Here is a 6,917-nt window from a genome sequence, read left to right as displayed (position 1 = left end):
GAGTGCAAATATTACAAGGGTCGTGTTCTTGTGCATAATTTGTTTTTATGATTTGTGTTATGGCTCTTGCTCTTTTACTTTTTTATCTTGTTTTTGTGAGTATAAGGCTTTATATATACATTCCCTAAGATCGGAGATTAAGAGGTCAGGGAGAAAGGTTGAGAGGGAAGCAAGTGAATGATGGATGTCCACAAACAATCCCCCCTTCCTTGGGTAGATCATACCGTTTGAAATGATGTCGTCACCCTTTGAAACCAATTGTTCTAGTTGGTAATAGGTGAGGATTTTTGCCAGTAGTTTTCTATTACCCTAGGTGCCTCGTCAAGTTGCAAGGGTGGTAAGGTACTCTGCCAGGATCAAACTTGAAGTGGTTCATCAGGTGATTCTTGAACACTTGCAGGTGTGGATTATTTTGTAGCTTCATGGAGGTCCACTACTATAGATGGAGGTTGTGTAGAAGCTTTTACCTCTATGGATGTATTACATGAGGAGCTAGAAGCTTCAGGGAACTCCCCCCTTCTTGAGCTAGGTCGAATAAATTGGTTTTGCCTTGGAGCCCAAACTAGCTCTGGACTAGGTGTGTAGCATTCTGTGATCTTTCCCTTCCCACGGTTTGCCATTGGCTTTAGCGTTACACTGTTTGACTCATATGGGTTTGTTGTCGATAGGGAAGGACACATTTTACGTTTAGGTATCCAAATTTGCTCATTTCCATCATAGTAGCCTTGGGCTTCTAATAGTCGTTTTGGAATCCATCGTGATTTGGTCTTGAATCTCCTAGAGCGCGCTCTTGGTTCTCCAGGGAAAATTTTTCTTGAAATGGATGGGAGGGTTGAGGTAGTTGGAAGTAAGGCCTTGGGGACCCATTGATATTTACTCTTAGGTCGTGCAGGTTGAGTACTTGCAATATTACTGCTTGCTGCAACTACAAGTGTTCAAGTGCTAGGTTCATGGGTAGCCGGCAAAGACGAGTTAACCACCTTGGCTTGTGAATGTTGGCTATCCTTCAACTTTGCTAGAGTTTGCAACGTAGGTGACTTTGATTGAATGATAGGGATAAGAGTCGGTGGTCGCGTCGTGACACTACCAGTATCCCAATCAATAGTGCATTTGGTTGCCAACATCCACGTGCGTCCCAGGTTTACGTTGCCTTCCATAGCTCCTGCGAGCATGACTAGAAATCTCTGCACTATGCTTCCATTGTCATAGACAGCAGGGGTCTGAAGGACTCCAAGAATAGCAGTTTTCTTTTTATTAATGCCCTTGACTTGCATCGTACTCGGGGATAGGATCGGTTTCCCTAATTGATACCAAACTCCATAGGATAACAAATTGTGTTTAGCTCCCGTATCTAATAAGGCATTGTATAGTACTTTCCCATAGGGGCTATTTAGCTCAATTGGGTATCGTAGGGGTGGCTCAGATTCTAATGAGTCGTCATCTGTGTCCTCGAAAAATTCTTGCGTGATTCCCAGATTAGCCTCTCGTTGGCGTCTAAGACGTTGTTGTCGTTCTCGAGCCTCAACTCTTGCTTGGATTTTTTAAAGCTCTGCTTGTTCCTTGGCAGCCTTCTTTTGATGGATGGCTTGCAACTCTTCCTGGCTTAGAGGATCATAATATCTTTTGAATTTACTCCCATTAAGGAATCCAATGGTTTCAACTCCATCTAGAGTCTCCACACGAATGGTACCTTGCGGAGTAATTTCACACACTCGATATGGTCCCTTACCAGCGTATTTCAATTTCTTCTTTTCATTACGTACCCCGTACATAAGAAATTTATCACCAACCTTGATGTCTTTATCCTTAAAATGGCTATCAAACCACTTCTTTCTCCTATCCTTCTCCACTGGAGCATTTCGCACAGCTAATTGCCTTTCTTCATCTAGCCTTTCCAGGATATATAATCGCTCCACTAAGGGGTTACCATCCCAACCTTCTTGAGAAGCTACTCGAAGAATAGGAATGACAAACTCCCATGGCATAACTGCTTCTTGGCCATACACCATCTTAAACGGTGTGCAATTAATAGCAACTTTATACGTAGTACGATAAGCCCATAAAGCTGATGTAAGCTTTAGGTCCCAATCAATGCGATGAGCCTCGACTGTCTTTGTCAAAATGGAGATGAGAGTTTTGTTGGTACTCTCAGCTTGGCCATTTGCTTGGGGATAATAGGGTGTAGACTTGTCGTGAGATATCATGAAGTTTGATGTGAGTTCTTTTATTACTTCATTTATAAAATGAGTTCCATTGTCACTCACAAGTTCAAAGGGGCATCCAAAACGTGTGATAATGTTCTCAAAGAGGAACTTAGCTGTTGTTTTTGCATCCGCCTTTCGTGTTGCTTTTGCTTCAGCCCATTTGGTTACATAGTCGGTAGCGACAATGATATATCGTGATTGCGTGTTACGTGCAGCCGGACTAATCGGTCCTACAAAGTCTAAGCCCCACTTTTCAAATGGTTGGGTTACCTTGATGGGATGTAGAGGCATCCTATCCCTTCTTTGTGGCTTGTTGAAGCGTTGGCATTCATCACATCCCTTTGCAAAAAGTGATGCATCCTTAAACAGAGTGGGCCACCAATAGCCTGACTGTAAGATCTTTCGGGCAGTCAACTTTCTTGAAAAGTGACCACTAGCTACGCCCATGTGTGCCTCTTGTAGAATATATAAATACTCATCCTCGCGGGCACAGCGTCTAAGAACATCATCTTTTCCTCTCTTATAGAGAGTTCCAGCCAGTAAGCAATAGGGTTCGCATTCCTTGATTAATTTTTGAGCTATATCTTTTCGCAGTTCTTTGGGTGGAAAACCATTAACTAAGAAGTTAACAATCTTTTCACTCCATTCAGGCATTGTCTCAACAATGAACAAAGGAGTATCAGGCAATTCATCATCAACCCCCGTAGGAGCTTCGCCATTAGGGATACGAGATAAATGATCCGCCATGACATGTTTCCTCCCAGGCCTCACAACAACGGTGAAGTCAAACTCAAGAAGAATTAACAACCATCGTGTAATTCGACCTGTGGAACACGGCTTGTTTACCAAATATGGCAATGCTTGATGATCAACATAAAACACAAACTTGGTAGCAAGAAGGTAATAGCGAAATTTCTTTACTGCGTAAATCATAGCTAGACCTTCGTGCTCTGTAGTAGTGTAGTTCATCTCGGCATCATTTAATTGGCGACTTGCAAAGCTAATAGGGTAGTCCAATTTATGTTCTCCTGGTTGAGTTAGAACACACCCAATAGCAAAATTTGATGCATCAATATGCACATGAAAAGGTACATTCCAATCGGGTGTTCGCAGGATTGGAGCACTTGTTAGGGCCTTCTTTAATAACTCATAAGATTGATGACATTCTTCCGTCCAGTGAAACTCGATAAGAAGCTTGTACAATGGACGCGCTATCTCGGCAAAGTTTAAAATAAATCTTCGATAATAACCAACATGGCCCATAAATCTTTGAACTCCTTTATAGTTAGTAGGTGGTGGCAAATCGGCAATGGCTTTAATCTTACTCTCATCTATGGATATCCCATTCTTAGACACTATATGCCCTAGAATGACTCCATGCTTAACCCAAAATTGGCATTTGAAAGGGTTCAATGAGATGCGATAAAATCTGCACCTTTCAAATATTTTTCGTAGATATAACAAATGCTTCTCCCAAGAAGAATAAACACAAAGGTCGTCTAGGAAAGCTTCACAAAACTCCCTTAGAAATTCTTTAAACGCAGTGTTTATTAATCGTTGGAATGTAGCAGGGGCATTCGTTAAGCCAAAAGCCATAACACGAAATGCAAACACTCCAAACTCTGTGATAAAAGCAGTTTTAGCTTGGTCCTCTAATGCAATTGTGATTTGATTGTAACAAGAGTACCCATCTAAAAAGCTATAAGCTTCCTTGCCCGCAACTCTTTCAAGCACATGTTCTGAATATGGCAAAGGATAATGATCTCTCCTAGTGGCTGCATTAACTTTCTTGAGGTCCACGCACACTCTTAGTTTCCCATTCTTTTTTGGCACAATGACTATTGGAGAAACCCATTCTGAGTGCTCAATAGGGTATATGAATCCACATTGGATAAGTTTTTCAATCTCCTCTTGTACAATTTTGGCGTACTTAGGATTCATTGGATAGGGTCGTTGCTGGACGGGTTTAGCAGTGTTGATCATGGGAATTGTATGTTGCACCACAGAAGGTGGAACGCCCTTCATGTCATGATATGTCCAAGCAAAGATATCCTTGTATTCCTTGAGGAGCTCCTTAAGTACAGCCTCTTCAGTTTCGGTAAGGTCTTGAGCAATAAAGACTGGTTTAGACTCCTCACCTAGTTCTGCTAATTCTATCTCTTTAACTACCGCTGGACCATCATAGACTCCACTGCTTTCATTGGTAGGTATTCGTTGGGCCTTGGCATACACAACCTTTCACTCCCCCGTGGTATAAGATTTAAAATGTTCAGGAGCTGTATGTAAGTCAGCAGGCTCGTGTCCTGACAGAGACCTTTCTTTTAGTTCTGCCTCCTTTTGTTGTTGTGCTAACTCTCGGTTTTGATGTCTTCTTATAGTTCGACTCAATTTCGGGTCTGTAACCTCCAATTGAGCGAGGTCAATGGGTCGCGGGCTGCACCACATGACACTCTGGAGATGTTCACCCCAATTGTCTACTAGCTTTCGATGAGCATCACATGCCCCTAGATAGCTAAGCCATTCTGTAGTAGATCTTTCCTTGTTTATCCTAGCTCTCACATTTGCTCGATATCGTCGTCTCTTATATGACCTTTGTTTCTTGTTAAGGTTTTGATTTTGGTAAATGTTTGAACTCGACTCGCTTGATAGGTCTTCGCTTGTATCTTCTTCACTCTCATATAAATTACCATAGATGGTCGTACTAGACCTTGAGTGTTCAGTTTCTATACTTGGCTCACTCGATGTTTCCTCAGGTTCTGAATCCATTTCTCCCTGAGATTCCATTTCTGATGTGTATTGCCTGAAGCCTTTGAGGAATCATCGGTTTCACTCTCAGGTAGGTGTGCCTCTTTCTTATCATCGGATGTTACATGCGCTACACCTAACATGTTTACTGGTGCAATGTGTGGTATCTCTTCCCCATCTGGTGTTACCCAGGTTGTTCCTCTAGCTCCCCATGTATCTATAGTTGCCGCTAGGTGTACCCAATCGACATTGTCTGACTCAGCCATTCCGGGTAGGATATCCATATAAGGAGAGTTCTCCCCAATATCCGTGTCTTCGTTACACGTGTAACAATACTGTAATGGAGCTGAGTGAATTGTTGTGTCTGATCGATTATCAATGATGAATTTATTTCCTAGAGGATGCGTTCGACCACTTAAAAGATCAACTCGATTGACAGAGTCTTGGAACTGTAAGTAGACATGGTTTTTGGACCAGTCATGCACCATTTTTGCTTCCCTCATGAATGGACGCCCTAAGATCATCTCAAATGACATAGGATACTTGGAAAAATCCATAACAATGAAAGTTTGCCTTACCTTGTGTCCCAAGACCTTTATTCTGAGATCCTTTAGCATTCCAATAGGCATAACAATATATCCATTAGCCATTTTTACCACTACGCTTGTGGCTTCAAGGTGAGGTCGCCCCATAGGCTCCCAACAACTCTTTGTCACCATGCTGACTCCCGCACCACCGTCAAGGACCCCCTTTACAGTTAATCCTTTAGTAGTGATTGGTAGAGTAGCATTAGATTCATCACCTTCAAAGTATTGCCCCAACTTGTTAACGGGTACTTCAATTACAGATTCATGTCCCGCTAGGTCAGATGGTGGTGCTAAATGTTCCTCATCATTCATTACCGAGTCAGGTTTGTTCATATGTGCAAACTGTGGTAATTCGGCCTGTAATTCTCCATTGAGGAAGGCTCGAAGAGTTGAGACTAGCTCGGGGTCTTTATATAGTTTGGACATGATGGTGGTTCTAACTTCTGAAGACATGAAATCCATCAATTTGGCAACATTTAATGGCATCTTGTGGGACGTAGGACCCTGACAAGAGAATGGTGAAGATGGAATCTCCACTTCCTCAAGGGGTCGGGCATTCCCTCACCAAACATTCTCTCTAGTAGGAAAGGTGTGTGTCCACTTTCAGATGTCCTACCCTCACTCTCTTCCCGAATGATACTGGGTATAGCTAACGGCCTGTAGTTCTTGTGAGGTTAAACTTGTGTGGGAAACACTGTGTCCGACATCTGGATATGTTTGGGTTCAGGTTCTAATGTTCGTTGAGTTTCTTCCACCAAACCCCTCAGTTGTTGGACTCGTTCAATTTCCACTGTTGGGTTTGGATAGGTTCCAATCTTTCTCTTGCAATCCTCATTTTTCGTCTCTCGTGGCTTATCTTGGGGGTTCGCAACTGGGTGGTTTAACTTGGAATACTCTTTTGGTGTTCGTCGTAATTCCCTCTCGTGATCCTCCTCACTGGCTTTTTCCTTTGTAGTAATAGTTTTGGTCTCCGTGGTCTCTATCGAATCTGAGTCATCCTCAGGGTCATTCATATACACGGGATCCTCTCCTGTCCCTATGTTAGTTTTTGAACTAGGTTTTGAGCTAGAAGCATTAAGGGATTTCTTTCTTCGTGTTTTCTTCTTTCTCGCTCGGCCAATGGATGCAGCATATCTCTCTTCGAGGATGTAATTTTGCTTTTGGAGTATCGACCGTGTGAGGAATAATGGGTGCCCGCGTAAATGGAGGCACTACCAATATGCTCGTGCTCTAACACTCGTCCATAGCATAGGTTCATATGACTTAGATCCCCTAGAAGTGTCAGTGAGGGCCCGTGAAGGCTGCTCACCTAGTAATTTTGGGTGTTTTGCAACCCAAGTCTTTTCTTATTTATTTATTTTTTGATTTTTTGGTCCTTTTT

This window comes from Adiantum capillus-veneris, chromosome 24 (assembly GCF_014529385.1).
Source record: "Adiantum capillus-veneris isolate H3 chromosome 24, ASM1452938v2, whole genome shotgun sequence".
Lineage (NCBI taxonomy): Eukaryota > Viridiplantae > Streptophyta > Polypodiopsida > Polypodiales > Pteridaceae > Adiantum > Adiantum capillus-veneris.
The sequence above is the reverse complement of the archived record's forward strand: the minus strand, read 5'-3'. Positions refer to the sequence as shown.